Source organism: Lucilia cuprina, chromosome 4 (genome assembly GCF_022045245.1).
Source record: "Lucilia cuprina isolate Lc7/37 chromosome 4, ASM2204524v1, whole genome shotgun sequence".
NCBI lineage: Eukaryota > Metazoa > Arthropoda > Insecta > Diptera > Calliphoridae > Lucilia > Lucilia cuprina.
Genome location: NC_060952.1, coordinates 40,393,385 through 40,413,945, shown reverse-complemented (window position 1 = coordinate 40,413,945; position 20,561 = coordinate 40,393,385). Strand labels below are relative to the sequence as shown.

General features: G+C 26.4%; 1 protein-coding gene across 3 annotated transcripts in view; it reads right to left on the bottom strand.

Moving 5' to 3' along the window:
* LOC111690997 (cadherin-99C) overlaps positions 1 to 20,561 on the bottom strand; it is a 199,427-nt gene that overhangs the window by 158,717 nt on the left and 20,149 nt on the right. The window contains exon 3 of one of the 3 annotated variants that reach the window (XM_046948607.1): positions 6,415 to 6,440. The exons of the other annotated variants lie outside the window; for them this stretch is intronic. The gene's annotated coding sequence lies outside the window, so the exon portion shown is untranslated. The remainder of the gene's footprint in view (positions 1 to 6,414; positions 6,441 to 20,561) is intronic. 3 annotated transcript variants of the gene reach the window in all.

Sequence of the window (20,561 nt, the reverse complement as noted above, 5' to 3'; positions counted from 1 at the left end):
AAAATTGTCGAAACGCCGTTAAAGACAATTAAATTGAAAACCCTATTCAAAATTTATTTATTATTACATGTTGAAAAGATAAACAATAGTTTGTTGCTGGTATTGTGAGAGAGATAAAAACAAACAAACAAACAAACACCTAACTCTAACAACAATAACACAATGACAAGTTCAATGGCCAACTTTATTTTCTATATATGTATGTATTACACACAACAACAATAAACAAACATGGACTCATAAAAACTTATAGGTAAATACAAAATTATGCTTGGAATACATAAAATTTATAAACAGCTCCCCTTTTGCATAAACAACATACATACATTGATTCAAATCATTGTTAGTAATCAAATGTATGTTAGTGATCGTGTATGGCGCGCAAAAACTTGGTTTTATTTTGTGATCGTTTTATTATTGAAATTGATCACATACGGAGGAGTGCGATCACTTTGGGTTTTTAATGCAAAATCTAATATGGCACAAAAACGTGTCAATTGCAAAATATGTTTTTTTTGCTGGTACTCTTATTGTATTATAGTTTTTATTATGCAAAATGTCAAATACTAAATTCAATAAAATTAAAAAAAGAGGGATTGTTTTGTGCATTTCTTTGTTTCTGTTGAAAACGATACAAAAAATATTAAATTTCAAAAATTATCATGTAAATAATGTTTTAGACAAAAAAAGTCCGGGTACAACAAATTATTTCACTAAAGAGTTGCCAGGCCAATTGAAATAAAAAATTCTTTAAAAATACCAAAATGTACCAACTATTAAAAAATTTCCTTACAACAAAGTTAATTTCAATATTATACCTGACTTGAAATGATTTTTTCACAAATACAGCCTATTTGAAAAAGAATACATGCTATAAATCTATAAAAGAATTTCTCATTTTGCAAATTGTCTATAACTAATAGAAAAAAACATATAACATTTGTATATGTAGCTTAACATCAGCTGCTAAATACCAACTAACAAAACAACCAGTTTAGAATAACTCAACATGTGTTAAACCAAAAAAATAAGAAGACTATATCTCATGGTGTGCAGTTGCATTCAAAGGAACGAACTCCTTTAGTAGTCGTATCTTACACACCAGAAAGAATTTAAAAACTACCAGGCAACCAACCCAACTACCTAGAAAGACAACCAACCAACCCGCTGAATGATCATCATCTCAACATCTATAAAAGACGATTTATGCAAATGTAAAACGTGATTGATGGCTGGTAGTTGTAGATCAAAACCTTTCAGACGGGAGAGAAAAAAAAAGCTGCAGAAAAACGAAACTAAAGAATCTAAGTTAAAAACCACTAAATGAAGTGGAAAATATAGAAGAAGAAAATGATTTTGAAAAAGGAAAAAATAAATAATGGAACGCAAAAATCGGCTGCTAATGCTTAAGTAGACAACAAGTGTTGAATGTTTTTTGCTTCTAATTTTTTGTTGCTGGTTTGAAATTTCAAAATGAGCTGAGGTTTGTTTGAAGCTTGAAATGCTGGTAACAAAATTTATAGTAAAACGAAAATTGTTATGCCTAAATTTTTCATTATAACGAGTTAAATACGAGGGCTGATTCAATATTTTGAAGAAATTACTAGACTGTAGTAAAATGTATATACTATATTACCTACTATTCTCTGGACTACACACTTGACTACTGTACATAGGAACTAGATTATACTCCAGATTATATAAGACTATTCAATATATTACGGGCTAGACTATTAACTTGAAACTAATCTTTACACTAAACTGGACTAGACTATCGACTAGGCTACAGACTAGACTATTAACGGACTATAGGCTAGACTATAGTCTAGACTATAGACTTGACTATAGACTAGACTATATATTATAGACTAGACTATAGACTAGATATAGACTAGAGAACTTTAGACTAGACTATAGACTAGACTATAGACTAGACTATAGACTAAACTATAGACTAAACTATAGACTAGATTATAGACTAGACTATAAACTGGACAACAGACTAGCCTATACACTAGACTAGACTATAGACTAGACTATAGACTAGACTATAGACTAGACTATAGACTAGACTATAGACTAGACTATAGACTAGACTATAGACTAGACTATAGACTAGACTATAGACTAGACTATAGACTAGACTATAGACTAGACTATAGACTAGACTATAGACTAGACTATAGACTAGACTATAGACTAGACTATAGACTAGACTATAGACTAGACTATAGACTAGACTTTAAACTAGACTATAGACTGTACCACAGACTATAAACTATTCTCTTTCATACAAAATTTGATTACTAAAATTACTATCATTTTCAACAAACCCCCGTTTATCTTCTTTAGTGACTTTTTAACCTTAAACAAACCGTGGCGTCACTCATCACCAGTCGCCGCCACACGTAATAAATTTCCATAATGAGGTTCAACTAAACGCGTGTAATCATACACTTTTTCCCTTTACAGACAATAAGCAAAACAAAATTGACGAAATACATAGCTGGACGTAACCAAAAGGCTAACTAACTGACTGACTGAATGAATGACTCCCCAGTTAAGTGATGAATATAGTTAGAGACACAAGAAAACCAACTTAAACATTATAGTCATGTGTGTAGATGCCACAAATAGAAATTCAGTTTTGTTTTCTTCTATTTGTTAATGGAAATGTTAAAGAAAATTATTGCAACTCATGTTTCTAAGCATTTTAAAAAATCAAAGAAGAAAAATCATCATACATTTTTTATTTGTTTAAGGATTCATGTTGATAGTTGTTTGAGGAAAGCAAAAAATTAATAAAAAAGTAAATATCAAACATTATGTTTTTTCATATTTTTCATTGATTTTTTCTTCTGCTTTGAGCTTTATTTTTCCAAGCTGCTGCTTAAAGAATTTGAAAAAAATGGCAAAATCCTGAATGTGTGGGGATTGCAGTTTGAAATCCAATAGTTATGTCTGGTTATATTGCCATGTTGGGTTATTTGATCATCTGATGATGAAAATTTAAATAGAAAACAAAATTTGCATGCTTTCGTTTATTCCTATTGATTTTTTTCCTTTTTTCCTCATCTACCACAAGGTATTGATCTTTCACCGTAGTATCATTAAATTATCTCTATATATAGCAAATAATTCTAAAGAATTAAAGGTTGACTGCTTAAAGAGAAGAATCGAGAAGAATTTTTCAATGCAAACAAAAATGCCATGAGTTGGAAATGAAGCATTAGGGTTGTATCCTCAATAAATATAAATTAAACAGAAATAAAAATTAGCAGAGTCTACAAAATTTACTAAGGATTATCTATAATTCCTAACTATAGTTCAGACTAAAAATTAGACTATAGTTCAGTCTTGACTATTTTGAACTAGGTTTAATTTAACAACTTTTATGTATATAGGTTCATTAGATTAAACATAGTTCAAGCAGTAGACTTGACTACGGACCAGTCTATGGTCAGACTAGACAACATTTCAGCGCTGATTAGAGACCAGACTATGTACGAAATGTAGAGGTCAGACCAGTCTATGGACAGACTGGCCTTGACTATAGACAAGACTACGGGCAAAATGTAGAGGTGAGAAAAAGTTGAAGTATATAGTCCGTACATTATGTAAGGCTAACTACAAAACTGTAAACTAATACATATATAGTGAAAACTATTGTCTAAACTATAATCCAGACTATACATTGGATCACAGTGTAGACTATAGATCATAGTCCAGACTAAGACAAAACTTTAGTTTAGATTATAGACTATATTAAAGTCAAAGCTATAGACTCGACTATTGTCCATACTTTGTAAAATACACAATAGGTCAAATAAAAGTCAAGTATACTTACATATCTGTTCAAATATATCGGTGTTGTACGGTTAAATCATAGTATGTCGTAAGTTTTTTTATTATTGATTTGTTTTTTGTTTAAAAAAATTTTATTTGAAAATTTTTTATGACATACAACGGTACAACGATACGACATCGATTGTGAATTGGACAATTGTATTCCGAATATTATGTTAGACTAACTATAAAATCAAAAAAATAATATCTATTGGAAACTGTAGACTAAATTATAGTACCGACTTAAAGTCCAGATTATAAACTATAGTTGAAACTGTAGACTCGATCATTTTCCAGATTAAAGACTAGACTGTTAAACTTTGATCTAGACTATATATTAGAATATGTTCAACCCACAATATATATTGGACTGTAATACAAACTAAAGACTATAGTCGAAAATGTAGAATACACTATAGGTCAGGTAAAAGTGGAGTATATAGCCCTTACTTTATATATATGAACTATAGAGTATAGTTCAGACTTAACTTTAGTCTAGATTATAGACCAGAATTAGTCAAAACTTCTTCATTGTCCAAAGTATAGATTAGACTTTTAAATTTTAGTCGAGACTATATATTAGAAAATATTCAGATATTATTAGTAAATTCTTAAAAACAAATTACTATAGATAGCTAAATATGCAAAATCGAATAATAATTTTGCATTAAATATCAAATTACAAAAAATGCATTAATAATAATGACATTTGTTTTGGTTTTTTTTTAATATAATTATTTATTAGTTTATCTCCTTACATTTGCTTAATTTATTAAGTTAACTTCTATTTATATCTTTTGCAATTCACGTAATATTTTATTACTAATACACGAAATCTATAAATTTCATATGTCACCCTACCTATTTTACATTTATATGCAAATTTTCAAAGTTGTGCTTAAAAAAAATATTGATTGTAAAAATAAAGTTTATGTCAACAATTTTAGCTTAAATGTAAAATTACTATTGTAAAATTTTATACTCTCATAATTGCAAACAATTGTAGTGTACTTGAGATACCAGATATCAAGAAGAAATGAAACCTTAGCAAAATAATATACCTCATGTATCCAATTAAAGACCATGAACTCATTGGCAACTAAACAACAAATACTTATAATATATAAATATAGGAAGCTATTTATTGTTAATGCTAAATACTACAATTACTACCAATTTAAAATAGCAACAAAGTAACGGCAGTTAAGTATTTTGATTTCTTGTTTCGAAATGTATGAGAAATGTATGAAAAAGTTATTAAGACAATGAATCTATATATGAATCATTTGTTAAATTTAAAAGACATGACCAATTTTAGTTTTGTTTTCCAGGTAGTAAATAAAAGCAAATGCAAATTGTGCTAAATAGTCTTATTTTTCTTATCCAATTTAGCAAACAAGGTTGGGCTGCTAAATTTAGCTGAAAATTTAACACTCTGTCCATATTTAGGGCATGTTAAATCTAAGAGTTTTTGCCACATGTTGGTATGGCATAAAATATAATTAGTCAATAAATTTATTGTTAAATAATGTTAAGGTTAAAAAAGGGGGAAATGTTATAAAAAGACCATTAGTTATTCAAATAAAAAAAATTAAGATCTTTTTTTAATTAGAAACCGTTACAAATTTCAATTGAAATTTTTAGAAAAATATTTTTTTTTATATTTTTTAGTTAATTTCTGTTGATAAATTTAATTAAATTTTTAATTGAATCATTTAATTTTTAATTGGCTGAAATAATTTTTCCAGCTTACGTTATTATTTTAGTTTTTTGTTTTGATATTTTCTATGTTTATCGGTAGTTTATTAACATGTTTTTCTCTTTCTTTATTTTTTTATTTAAACAATATTTATTTGTCTTAATTATCTCGTTGTTTGAAACCTAAGTGTAGTTTTTTATGAAATTTTTATTTGATACAATTGCTTTTTTAATTGATCGAAAAAATGTTTCTTGCCAACTTTTCTATTTTAGTTTTTATTGCAATCGATTAATAATTCATTTGATTAACAAATTAATAAAACATCAATTTTATATTTATTAAATATTTAATTTATACAATTAATGAATTAATCAATGTTTAATCATGTCTCAATTATAAACATTAATTGTTCTGATTAATTCGTTATTTGGGAATAAAATATTTTTTTTATTTTTTTTTTTTACAAATTTTGATAATTGAAATATATTTTCAGTCTTTTCTGCAATGAATGTTTATAATTCTTGAAAAGTCAATAATAGTTTAATTTTAAAAAGTTAACCTTTCATGAAAATTTTTAGATGTATAAATCACTTTATTTGTACAAATGTGTCAACAATATGAAAAGTAATACGATGTGGATATTGAATTAATTTTTTAATTGTTTCAATCATCGTCTTAATTTGATTTATAAGTAATTTATAATCATTCATTTGATACAATTACAAATTACAATTACTTTTGTTAATTGAATTAAGTATTTAAAATATGAAATTTATTTAGTACAATATCGACAAAAATTATTTAAAGAATCGGTATTTCTATTTCTAAAAGTACATAATATATAGTTTTAAAGTCGAAAAGAGACTCACCCGTTGTAAATTTGAAATATACATACCTGGAAATAGAAGAAATATTGAAATATTATTAACTTAATATACATTAAATTTAAAAAGTTATTAAGTAAAAGTTATTGTTAATTAAGTAGGCTGATATCATGATAGAGTAAAATCATAGACTGTATTGTTTAAGAAGCAGTGAAAGTGACGAATGCAATGCTATTAGACGAGATATGGACTAGAGAAGTCAATGCTTGGAGTGATGAACGAGAAACGATCTAAGAATAGGTAAGCCCGAGATTACAATGATTGTACGTATACTGAGTTGATGTCCGTTTATTCAATTTTGAATTACTGTGCCCTTCCTATATAAAGTGAAATTATAAAAAATCCATTGTCAGAATTTCGACAAAACTAAATCCATATACCTTGGGAGCATTGTTAGGCCAGATGTTACATTCCTCATGAACAGGAACTCGATAATTTTAAGTACCTATGTACATGCATGAAACTGAGTTACAAAACCGACATTTTCCCAATACAGAAATGCTCAGAAATATCTGATATCGACGTTTTTTTTATCAGATCTGATGTTATATAAACAGGAGGCAGATACTTGCCACGCTACTTAAATAAGTACTTACAAATAAGGAGTTAAAAAGTAATTTTGTTTTAAAAAACAATTGTTCACACAGAATCCGAACCTGAGATTATTGTTTGTTAGTTCGCTGTATTACTCATTACCCAACTGCTTACTTATTTTATTAAGCATCCAATAATGATTTTCACAAAGAAAAATTATTTTCTTCCCGGGGTCTATTATTAGTCCTCACAATTGTTTTCATTCGTTTGTGTTAAAAATACAGTTCGAAACCATATGTCCAGGCTAAAAAGTAAGTATTTACGTAATATATTATTTGTATGTCATTATTTAACACCTTCTAAGTAAGGCCGACGTTATATATCAGTTATTAAAATTATTTTTGTTTAATTTTGATTCAATTAAAAAAAAGCACCAATTAGTATCAGAATTTGTTAATTGCAGAAAATCTCATACTGAGTTAGTTATGTTATAAAATCAACTTCAATTTAATTGAAATTTTATTTTTCAGTTTTTTAGTTTATTTACAATTTGTTTTAAATAACACTCATAACAATTACTTAAAAACTAATTAACACAAAATGTATAAAATTACAAATATTACACAAAGACCCAAAAAGCTAAAACCATAAAGTCTAGTAACTTAAGTAACACGATAACAGAATGAATGAATAATAATTTAAACTAGTTTCAAGTTTTCCCACAATTATGTTTTAAAATTGCTAATTACAATGGTAATATATAAAAAACAAATTAAATAAATTTAATTGTTTATGGTTTAAAAAAAAACTAAAATGAAAAAAAGCGGAAAAATATTTTTATAAAAAATTAAAAAAATAATAATGAATTTGCGCAAAAAAATAAATGATAAACGATCATATATTTTACATAAACAACACGTTTCATTTTTTTTAATTTTTTACAAAAATTCACAGCATTTTGAACACATTTTGTATATTATTTTCATATGGTTTATGCTTTTAGTTAAAATATACCCATTCATTGACCACTTCTGGTTATTTCAACTTTTTTTTCAAAATACTTTTTGTTTAATTTTTGTGAAGATTTTCTTTTATTTTATAATCATAAGCAGATAATAAATATATTTTCGTCATACTTATAAAATATCTGCACATTAAAATTTTATTTAACATAATGGCTGGACAGACAGACAGACAGTGAGACTTTTTGTTGCTTTGCTGGTTGAACTGGTCTTAACTTTCACTTTATGCAAAAAAATGTAAAAAAATGACAACGACTTTAAAAAAATTTCTTACAATTTATTTTAAAGATGTAAAAGTGTTAATAAATGTTTAATTAGAGATTATTCAGATTTATGTTGGAACGATCTATAGAAAATATGAAAAATTTTATTTAGTTGTAATAAATTCATTTCATATTTTCTATAATAAAAATACATCCCAGCATTAACAGTTTAATGCATTGTAGTGGCTAAACAACTTACTTTTTATTGACTAGGTACATACCGTTTGCATTACTTAGTGTGAGTTTATATCCTTGTAGATAATTTTATCCTCAGAAACTAAATTACTTTCTTAACTTCATATATGCAGGCGATTGTTGTAAGTACTTACCTAACTCCTTATTTGTAAGCGAATGCCTCTATTGTTATCCCTGAGTTAATGTAAAGACTCTAAATGCTTACTCAACAACTTACTAGTTAATGTCGCTACATACTGTCTGCATTACTTATAAGAAGTCTGGTCATGACTTGCACATATGCAAGTACTTACTTCACAGCCTTGACAAATTGTTTTCGAATTTTGTTTTGTTCAAATATAAAACTACTTACGAAGTAAGTTCTTACGTAACATTCTATTTGTAAACGAGTCTGGTAAGTACTTGCCTCCAACGTCACCACCGTGTTAAAATAATGATTTAAAATACTTTTCAATATAATTATGATCTTTGGATAGAAATATTTTCTAATAGAAAAAAATCATGAGCATGATTGTGAGTTTCTAAAGCAATAAAATCGATCAACCAGTGTATCGGATTAAAGGTTTTCTTATTTTAGTTGCTCTTTTATAAGTTCATCTTTACCAAAACACCCTTTATTTTCATTCTCTTCAAAATCTTAAAAAAAATCTTAACAAATTTGTACAAATGTTATAAGGTGTTAAAATGTACAAATGTTAAAATCGTGTCAAACATTCGTAATTAAACGCATTTTTAAAACCCCATTTAAACCTAAACTAAACCTGCTTTTAAGTACTTAAGATGAACTCATTAAAAAAAGAACAAGACAAGCAAGATTTCAAATGCAGTTAATGCAACATTCTTCAAAATACTATAGAAAAGAATTGTATCTTAAATGTAGAACAAAGAAATAAATTAATGCTGTATACTCGTACTTTAATTTCAGACAACTTCTGCAAAGAATTTGTAACAAAATCCTAATGACCCCAACATACAAGAGAAATGTTGTAACAAACTATAAAGATTACACGTCTACTAGTGTACCAGCGACACACTTAAAGATTGTGAAAACAAACAAACACAATTTAATGGTTATGGAGTGTGAGACAAGATTGGAGGAATAAAATTGGCTGGTTGGTGTCAATGCACTTGTATGGCGTTACAGTAAATGTAAGTGAAGACAAAGACTCCATGTGTGCACTAATACGCCTACATTTAGTAATAAAGTTTAAATTTTTAATTAAAATCTTTTAAAATTAGTCATAGAAACTAGATCTTACCAAAAGGAGAAATAATCTTATTCTTTTTTTGTTGTTCTATTCTTATGGTTTGCAGAAATATGAATGTAGTCCGAGTAACAACATATTCCCTCACATATTTGCTGTAATGATCCGCTTGACTATGATCTCCATTCTCAATGTCTTAACAACAGCTTACAACTTCTGTTTCCGGTATGAGAAAATTTGTATTTCTTCGAGAAATTTCTCAAAAAATCAATTTTATTTAATAATTTTTCTGATAATTTGCTTTTCTTTAGTTAATTTTCTGAAAATTAGCTTTTCTTTAGCAAGTTTGCTGAAAATTTGTTTTTCTTTAGTAAATTTTCTGAAAATGTGCTTTTTTTAAGTAAATTTTCTGAAAATTTGCTTTTCTTTAGTAAATTTTCTGAAAATTTGCTTTTCTTTAGTAAATTTTCGGAAAATTTGCTTTTCTTTAGTAAATTTTCTGAAAATTTGCTTTTCTTTAGTAAATTTTCTGAAAATTTGCTTTTCTTTAGTAAATTTTCTGTTAATTTCCTTTCGGAATATTAGTTTATTTTAGTATATTTACCGAAATTTTGCTTTCCTTTAAAAAATTTTTCGAAAATTAGTTTTTCTTTAGTAAATTTTCTAAAAACTAGCTTTTCTTCCAAAAAATTTTTTAACAACATTTTACTTCTTTACCTCGTAATATTAATATCTTTGTAATGAATCAGAATTAAAGTTACTTTAAAAAATAATAATATTTGGTTTCATTCATATTGCATATTTTTTTAAATAATTCGAATAAAAAGTTAAAATATTTTTTTTTAAAAACCTAAAATGAACGTGTTCATTTACCAATTTATTAATTAATTAAAAATAATGATGACTTAATTAGTCATTTTTTTAATTTACAGCAAAAATGCGACTTGCAACAGGAAATAGTAGAGCATTCCAACAAAATTTAACGATTACATGTGTTCCACTACTAAATACTGTTATCACCAATTTTTAAAAATATTTTGAATACATCTGAGATTGAACACTTGTTTGACATTGTTCTAGCAAAATCGTTTATACTATGATTGTACATATTATTATTTATCAAACTCAACATTTTTACCATGTGATCACATCTTTAAAGTTATTTTAGCACGATAACATATTTGTAAAAAAATATAAAAATATTTATTATCATTTCATCTTCAATCTTTTACATGTGTTTTAACATTTTAGCATTTTGAATACTTATAATAAAAAACAACAGAAAAGATAAAAAAACCTCATCATTAAATTTAATATTATTAAAGTTTATGATGACAAACATAGAGTTTTTAACCGGTTTAACAAAAAACCTACAAACAGATATTTGAAACAAAAATTTTTACATTTTTGATTAAATTCAAACTTTATTGTCTTTGAATATTATTCATGTTTATAATGGATTCTGTAGAAAAAAAAAACTACAACCATCATTTCGTCTTCATCATCACGACTTTTTACGCCATTGTTGGTCATTAAACTAATTTAAGTTTTTATTGTGTTTTTTGTCACTATGAAATATTGTATAATATTTGCATATGATTTTTGTTTTTCATATAAATACTACTTATAGTTTTAATTTAAATTATGTTTTTTTTTTAAATTTTAGCACACTTTAATATTTGTTTTTGTTATGTGTAAAAAAATAAACTTGTTCAGTTTTTTAAGGGAATTGTGTGACATTTAAGTGCTAATTAAGCTTTAAATAGTATTAAGCAATTCATTTAAATTATTGTTTTAGTTTACTATGAAATCTTAAATAAAAATTATAATAAGCTTTTATATTAATTTTTTAAAAATTTGTTATTAAGTAAATTTTTTTTAAATTTTAGTTGTTTAGTAAAAATAGCTGTTTCTGCTAAATTTTCTCATAATTTGTTAGTTCCAATCGTATCAGAATTTGAGTCCATTTAACTATGGCCGTCAGTCCGTCCATCTGTATATCTATGTAAATCTTGTGCGCACGTTACAGACCGCAATTTTCAAGATAATTTAATGACATTTAGCACATGCTATACAACTGTAACCCCGAATAAACAAAAAATATGGTTTTATAGAATTTTAAATGAATTTCCGGATTTGATAGCGTCAGGCCTCATTTGACCATAGTCACCATACAAACTCTCCTTCAGAAAATGATGTGAATTTTGAAATTTACTAAAGAAGGATCAAAATGTACAAAAATAGTTAGTTAGTTAGTTAGTTTGAAAGGAGGATGTATACACATCAAATCCGAAGAAATACACCTAGGCCTCAATCGGGCGGTTGAGTAGCGTTGAGTAGTGCCACGGGTGGGAATCGAACCCACCACCTCCGGTCTACCAGACTAGAACACTAACCACTAACCTACCGGAGGCCAGGTTAAAAATGTACAAAAATAACTTTAAAGTAAATATAAATTCCTCTGCCAAAATTTATAAGGATATGTCCATATCTACTCTTACCCCTATATAAGCTCTCTTGTAAAAAAATCTCTTTTTTTGCCTACAAAAGTTTCAAATAAAAATAATCCACATTTTTAACATATTCATTGGTGTAGGGTATCGTATGGTCGCCATGCCATCATCTTTTTTGTATTATTTAATCGATCTATATCTCCATATACAATCGCTAGGATCACCAGAATCTCTTTGTATTGTCCCAACAAGAGAGGGACGAGATATCTTCTCAGAATGAATAAGAATTGGACAAGCACACAACTATACATATTTGGACGATCGGATTCAGACAAAGCTGAATAAAATATATTATAGGCATTTTTCCCAGCACGAAATTTCACCGATTCTACTTACTCAGTAAAAATAAAACGAAGTACTTTCAAAAAAATAACATTTATCACTACTTCAAAAGTAGCACTAAGTAAATTTTTTAAATTGAATCTATAAGTTTTTGTACTGATTTTTTTTTTCGAATTTGGATTTAAATGATAAATGCTTGTAGCGTTATGTGATGAATTCAGATCTAGTGAATTTGGAATCAAATAAAAGGACATTACTCCTATGACAAGCCTATGTTAAGATCAATACTTCTTCAGGTCTATTACAGAACTTCCTTTTCGCTTCTTTGGAAGTTCTTTTACTGCTGGGTTGGAATGTTAGACTTAAGATCCTTTCATAAATCGCTCTTTAAGTTTTTTTTTTTAACAAAATTCTTAATAAAAAAGAGCTCTCAACAGGATTATTACTGTCTTAGCTTTTTTCATATTTGATCAAATATTTAAAAAAATTTGCAATTTTTAATAAATAGATTTCTTTGATTTCTTTGTAAAACTGGTATATAGATTTATTATTTGATAAACATTTTATAAACAATTATTTAGGTTTATAAAAAAAAACATTAAATTTATTTTATGTTCTTGATTTAAGCAATTATTTATTTAAAAATAATAATTTTCTGTTTGATCATTTCCGCTTTGTTTAACTTTTTTAAGAGCTTCAAATGATTTGACTAAAAGAGGGATTTGTTTAATGTTGTGGTAAATCTTTGTCATTTCTAAAGTTTTTTTTTTCTCCAAAACTGGTCTGTGAGTCATCGTTATTAATATTTTTTTTAACTATAAATTTTAACTTATGTGTTTTCTAATCTAATGCGGTGTAAATTTTATTAAGTTTTTATTATTTGTTGAAAAAAAATATTACCATTTTTAAGAATGTGAATCATAACAAATTTGATATGTTTGAAAAAATGTTTCGTATTCAAATAATTTTAAAAAACATTTTGTAACATTAATAAAATAATATGTAAAGAGAATAATTCTTTAACTAAACAATTTAATGAGAGAGTGGTTATAGACCCCATGGGGGCAATTTCTTATAATTCTGTTTTGCTAATGTCTTTAAAGATTTTTTTAGGCAGGAAATTACTAAAATTATCTCATACAGAGTTATTACATTTTGCTCCTTAAAATGTCTAAGTAAACAATTTATAAAATATAAATAAATTACAAAACCTTATTAAAAAACTCCCTAAAAATAAAAGACAAGCAACAAAACAAATTTTAACCTGTTGATAATCATATACGCATTAAGTTTCCTAAAAAACTTATATGATATAATAATCAACATCATCATTTTTATATAAAATATAAAATCACATACAATTAAATCTGTTCAAAAAGAAAAAAATATAAAAGACCCTACAATCTTAATTTTGTTACGAAATTTATTAAATTACCAAAAGCCGTATTTTAATGTAAAATTTTTATAAGTTTTCACTAAACAAGATCCTGGCAAACAAAAAAGTAAGTGACTGCCAAGAAAAGAAATAAAAAAACACTCTGTTTATTGCCAAATGATGCCCCTTTAATAAACTTTGTTGCTTTTTTAAATGCGGATGCAGTTGTTTTATTTTTTTCTGCACTTATTGTCTTTGCTTGGTATTGCTTAAGGAGGTGAAATTCATTTGACCCCTGCAGGCATTTATACCACAGAAAACATTAAGTAAAAAAGGAAGACGACCCTTTTGGTATTTTCTTTAGTTGTTTTTTTCCTATAAACTAAATACTTATAAAACTTGCAATTTTTCTTGTTGGCCACAAGTAAGAAACTCTCACTCTTTTTTAGTTGTTTTCTTCATTTTTTTGCAAATGACAAGACAACGTTTACTATTAAGAAAAAAAAGAGGGAAAACTGAAAAAAAAACGTTTTTAGTTTTGTTAACCCAGCACTTTGAGCCAAATGCCACCAGTTATGAATGTTGGGATGACAAAGTTCCAAAGACAAGGAAGTTTTAGTTTGCTTTATGTTTTAGTTTAAAATACGTTTTTGCTAGAAAATTTGAAAAAAATATAGTTTCAGTTTTATATGTGCTTTTCGCCCTAAAGCTTTAAAAAGCTTTACTAAAATGAAAGTAAATTAGATTTTGCAAAAATGTTGTAAAATGTTTTAATATCAAAGACAATTCTCGATAACATATCTTTTTTTGGATTTTTTGTATAGAAATTCATTGTATAAAGATTTTTTTTAATTTTTAATGCATTTTAATTATAGAAGATTTTCAATAAATTTTCTTTTATATTAAATTTTCAATAAATTTTCTTTAATAGAATATATTCAATATAAATTATCTTTTTTACTTTTTTTTAGAAAATGTTATATATTTTTTATAGAATAATTTTAATAAATTTTCTTTTATAGAAATTTCATAGAATATTTTACATAATTTTTTTAATTAATTTTTGATAAATTTTCTATAGGAAATTTTCAATTAAGATTCTTCTATAGAAAATGTTCAAAAAATTTTCTTTAATAGAAAATTTAAAAAAAAATATTTTTATAGAAAATTTCTTTTTATAGAAAAATATCAATTAATTTTCTTTTTATGTAGAAAATTTCATAGAATATTTTACATAATTTGTTTAATAAATTTTTGATAAATTTTCTTTAGATAATTTTCAATTAAATTTCTTCTATAGAAAATGTTCTATAAATTTTCTTTAATAGAAAATTTAAAAAAAATATTTTTATACAAAATTTTCTCTTTGTAAAAAATTATCAATAAATATTCTTTCAGTAGAAAATTTTCTTTTATAGAAAAAGAAAAAAATTTTAATAGATATTTAGAAACAAATGTTCAGGTGATAGAACTAAATCTAAATTGTAAACTTTAACTAGAAATTGTCCCAGAGGTAAGGTTTACATCATATAAGTACCAGGACACTCGGGAGTAGTCGGTAACGAATGGGTGAATGTTATAGCTTTAAAGGGAAAGAGAGATCGAGGTAATTAACCTGATGAACGCAAAACAATTCGAAGCAACTTAAGCTAATTTAAAAAAGGATTAGATAATCCCACAAGACCCATGGAATAATGAAACGGTTGAAAAGTACCACAAAGATCCTGTGGGGTCTGAGTTTACTAGCTTTAGTTGGCACGTATTCTGAGTGGACACTCACAACTACAAGCACATCTTTACAAAATTGGACGTGCGGATTCAGACGAATGGATCGTGAAACTCCTAGACACTTTTTTTGCCACTGTCAGGCATTTGTCGAAATAAGATTCAAGTGTCTTGGAAGTGTTGTTATTTCGGAAATAGTAGTTCTCACTAACACTGATTGGAAAATAGGATTGGATATGATACGATACGATAGGAATTTACGATTGAAAAATAATACATACAATGGAAACAACTTTTTATTTTTCATTTTAGTCAAAACCTAATTGTAATAACTTATTGTTTGGGTTACATAGAAGTAGTATAATAAGATCTTACTAATAACGAGTTATATAAAAACTTTATAATTGCCTGTCATGCTATAGAGCTGTAAACATTTTTGCTGAGTACTTTGGAAGTATATATGTATATAAACAGATATCCTATCTAATGATTTTATTTATACTCTTCATATTCACATTCGTATTATAAATAAAATTACATCAGTAGTTTGGTATTTATTAACAAGTCCCCTTGCTTGACCTTTGTCCTGTAAAACTCTCATAACAAAACGTAAATATTTCGAGTCATATTTATATATTTCAATTTAACAAGTACCAGTACTTTTTTGTTACTTTTTTCCTAGATCAACTTTCAATTAGTAAAAACAATTAATTTTTGCTAAGGTACTTAACTTTGACCCGCTGTATGGTCACTTGTATTTAAATGACATAAATATATCAATAGCCATTGCAAGGCACAACACTTGTTTTTTTCAAGTTTCAAGTTTGAACAAGATCATAAAAATTTCCTTACTTTGACCTTTGACCTATAGAAACTTAATTAGTTAAAGTAAAGTTTAATGACCTTTAATAGCTAAATTATATTAATTACTATATTGAGTATTAAGATTACATTACATAATTGCTTCTATGGAACCAATTGCAACAGTTTAATAAGATTATTTATTTAATTAGTGTTTTCTTGAGTTTAAATAAGTTTTCCATTTAATTGAAAAAAATTCTATAGGGCGTAACAAATTCGTTTTATCAGATTTTTTTCTTTTGAGCTTTAAAGTCCTCTTTACTAAATTTTGAATATTTCTAATAAAAAATAAAGCAAAAAACTAAAATATATTTACAAACTTAAGACCACAAGCTGTGTCTTATAATGGTTTTGCATTTATAAAACCGTTTGGTTTATATTTATCGATTTATTTAAAAGTTTTTTTTCTCGCATTTTTCTAACAAACCAGCTACAAATATTGCCAATTGTAACTGCTATTCCTGTATACAGGTTTAAGCGGAAAGTTTCGGAAAGAAAAAAAAACAAAAAACATATTTGACCAACAACCACTAATTGGTAAGAAAATACTAGAAGAATAATATGAGCTAAACCAACAAAATAACTACAATAACCAATTGATCTCAACTGAGAATAACCAAGGAAACATATATAAACGGGAATTAAAACGGGCTAAACTAAACAAATTTCAATTGGTTACAAATACGAAAGGCCAGTTGGAGTTGTAGTTAAATAATTTAATGGCACTTGCAAATTGAAAAAAAAAACAACATATTTGTTTAAATTATTTTTAATTTGAAGAAAAATACTTCAAATTGTTGATTAAATTTCAGTAGGGGGAACATTTTAGAGATTTGTTTATTAATTTCTTGAAATTTTAGTTAATTGTTGAACTCTGTTTAATTTAGTTAATTGTTGTTTTATTTCAATATTTTTTTAGAAATTTTAAAAGTTTATTGAACTTAAATTTATTTTTTTTTTTTTTTGCAATTAAATCAACTGAATTTTTTAAAAGTTTTTCGTAAGAAATTTCGTAATATGAGCTTTAAGTATGATTTTTTGCACTTTGCTTAATAAGCTCAAATAAATATTATAAATTTTTTTTTGCTTAATTTCTTCATTATATTTATTGATGTAGCAATTTGTTGAGTTTTGTTTTTTCTTCTTTTTTATTGTAAGTATTTTTTGTTTAAGTTGCCACTTGTAGTTTCAGCTTAATTTATAGGGCTTCCTTTAAAACTACATGACATAGTCAATTTTAAATTTTAACTGCTTTGATTGGCTTTTTTATGCTTTAGTTTTATTTGTGTTTAAAAATTTGCTAATTGGCCAGTTTTTTCTTCTTTCAATTCTTTTAACCAGTTGAATGAACTTTTTGTTGGTAGACATACAAATATTTATAAAATTAAGCCTAAATCATTAAGACCGCAAAAAATACCACCAAGTTTTTACTTGTTTGATGTTTTTAATTTCTTTAAATTGCTAAAGTTTTCAGCAAAAAATTTCAGTCTTTAGACAGTATTCCAACACACGTCTGGTACCAAGTTCACACAAAGTGTTTAAAAATTTCAATAACATCCGTTGTCAAAATATGTACATATGTACGTACTTCAGCGCTGTTGACACTGAATCCGTGCGCATACCTCGTTTACATATAGACAGCGGATGTGTATAAAATTTAGATTTCGACAACGAATTGTTGAAAATGTTGTGTTGTCAACATTACATAGTTATACGTAGGTATACTTTGAAAACAGATGTTATTGAAAAATTATAAACACTATTGTGCCTAAATGGGAGGAGTTAGAAGACTCTCTATTCTCAATTTAGCAGTTTTTATACTAGTTTTAACAATTTAATAACATATAATATAATAACATAACAATATTTTATCATATCTAACGAATCCAAGTTTAATTCACTGTGGAGTTCGAAATGATTATATAATCCATCCATATACTCAATAAGACAACAGCTTAAGATTTCCTTCATTTATACTTCAAGTATGATGGCACGTATTCTGAGTGGGCACTCACGACTACAAGCACATCTATTCAAAATTGGACGTGCGGATTCAGACGAATGAAGAGCATGTGGAGAGGATCGTGAAACTTTTGGACACTTTCTTTGCCACTGTCAGACATTCGTCGAAGAAGTGTCGTTGGAAGTGATTGGAAAATTGGATTGGATAGGAATTTACGATTGAACAATAATACATGCAATGGTAAAAACCTAATTGTAATAACTTATTGTTTGGGTTACATAGAAGTAGTATATTAAGATCTTACTAATAATGAGAAATATAATAACTTTATAATTGCCTGTGAAGCTATAGAGCTGTAAACGTTTTTGCTGGGTATTTTGGAAGTATATATGTATATAAACAGATTTCCTATCTAATGATTTTATGTATCTTATTCATATTCAGTAGTATGGTATTTATTAACATTTTCCCTTGCTTGACCTTTGTCCTGTAAAACTTCCATAACAAAACGTAAATATTTCGAGTCATTTAGTGTCTCAAATATATTTATATATTTCAATTTAACTAGTACCTGTACTTTTCTCTTACTTTTTTCGTAGATCAACTTTCAATTAGTAAAAACAATTAATTTTTGCTAAGGCACTCAACTTAAACCCGCTTGTAAATTGGATATGAACTCTTCTATTATTTATATGCCAAGTTTTAGTAAAATCGCTTTAATAGATTTAAAGTTAACAACAATATTCTAATTTTGACCTCTGACCTTTAGACATAAAAGTAGTTATAGAAAATGTTTTTGATTTATTGGATTTTCTAATTATATAAAAATTGCAACAATTCGTAGCTTTTAAAATCATTTCATATAATTTTCATGTATTTTTTCCTTTATTTCTAATGCAACACATAATGTCAACTTAATCAAATAAAATTTTCTTCAAACTTAAACATGTACTCGACATTTATGTTTTATTATAAGACGCTTTAAAGGTCTTGCAAAAATTTCACTTTTTTGTATAATTCCTAGGAAGACAGTCAGTCATAAGAAAACGTATTTTACCTTTTTCCTGATCTGTAATAAATTTTCCAAATAAATAAAATTCAACACAAACAAATAATAAAAAAACAAATAAATCATTATAAAAAAATTACCACAAAAAAAGAAAAATCTACAATACCGCATTATCAAAATAAATAGAAAATAATGGGTTTTCAATTTTTGTTTTGAAACTTAAGCATTTTTGTGAACCTCAAATGTCACGTAAAACTAATCTTCTTTTAGAGAATTATATTGCAAACCAACATGTTTAGAAAGAAATAAAAAACCTACAGAAAGAAAAAGTTAAGTAACACAAATATAATAATGATAATAAAAAAAAGAAAATAAATAAACAAAAAAATTCCAAACGAAACTAAAATCATAACTAAATAAAAAGTATTATTGCTGTTAGAAAGATATTAGACAGAAAGTCAAATAAAAAAATTTTTAAAGAGATATATGAAATGAAATATTTTATAGAGAGGGGTCATACCATAGCAAATGCTACATGGGAAGCTGAAGCACGTACTTATGGCATAAGAAATAAATTATAGAAAAATTATGTTAAAAGAAATAAAATTTTATTTGAAAGTTGTCAAAAGAGGTTTTAAATAAAAATTTCAGTAGAAAAACTTTCGGTCATATAAAAATTTTAGTAGAAACACTTTCCGTTATATAAAATCAAAACATATAGGGAAATGATCGCTAAAACTGGCTACGATCAGCTAACTGAAGAGCAAATGTCATATCACCAATTGTTTCATTGATCATGGGGATCTATTAATGAGAAGATGATCATAAAAGTCTAAAAAAAACTAACATTGAAAAGTAATAAGTTAAAAACCACTAAATTATCCTTTCACTACTTTTTCATTAGAATGTTAACTCATTACTTTCACAAGGTAATGAAACCTCTTTTCACTACCTTTTCATTAGCCTTGGAGCTTCTCTCCGGAATAACCCGAGCTATAAAGAAGAGCAAAGTTCATATTACTGATTATTTCATTGATCATTGATCTTTTCACTACTTTTTCATTAGCATTTGAACTCATTATTTAAACTCGATGATGTCATTATAGGCAACTACATACTACGGAACGACCCAAGTCATACTCGTCCAAAGATGGTCAACACAGCGACAGCCGAAAGCTTTGTTCC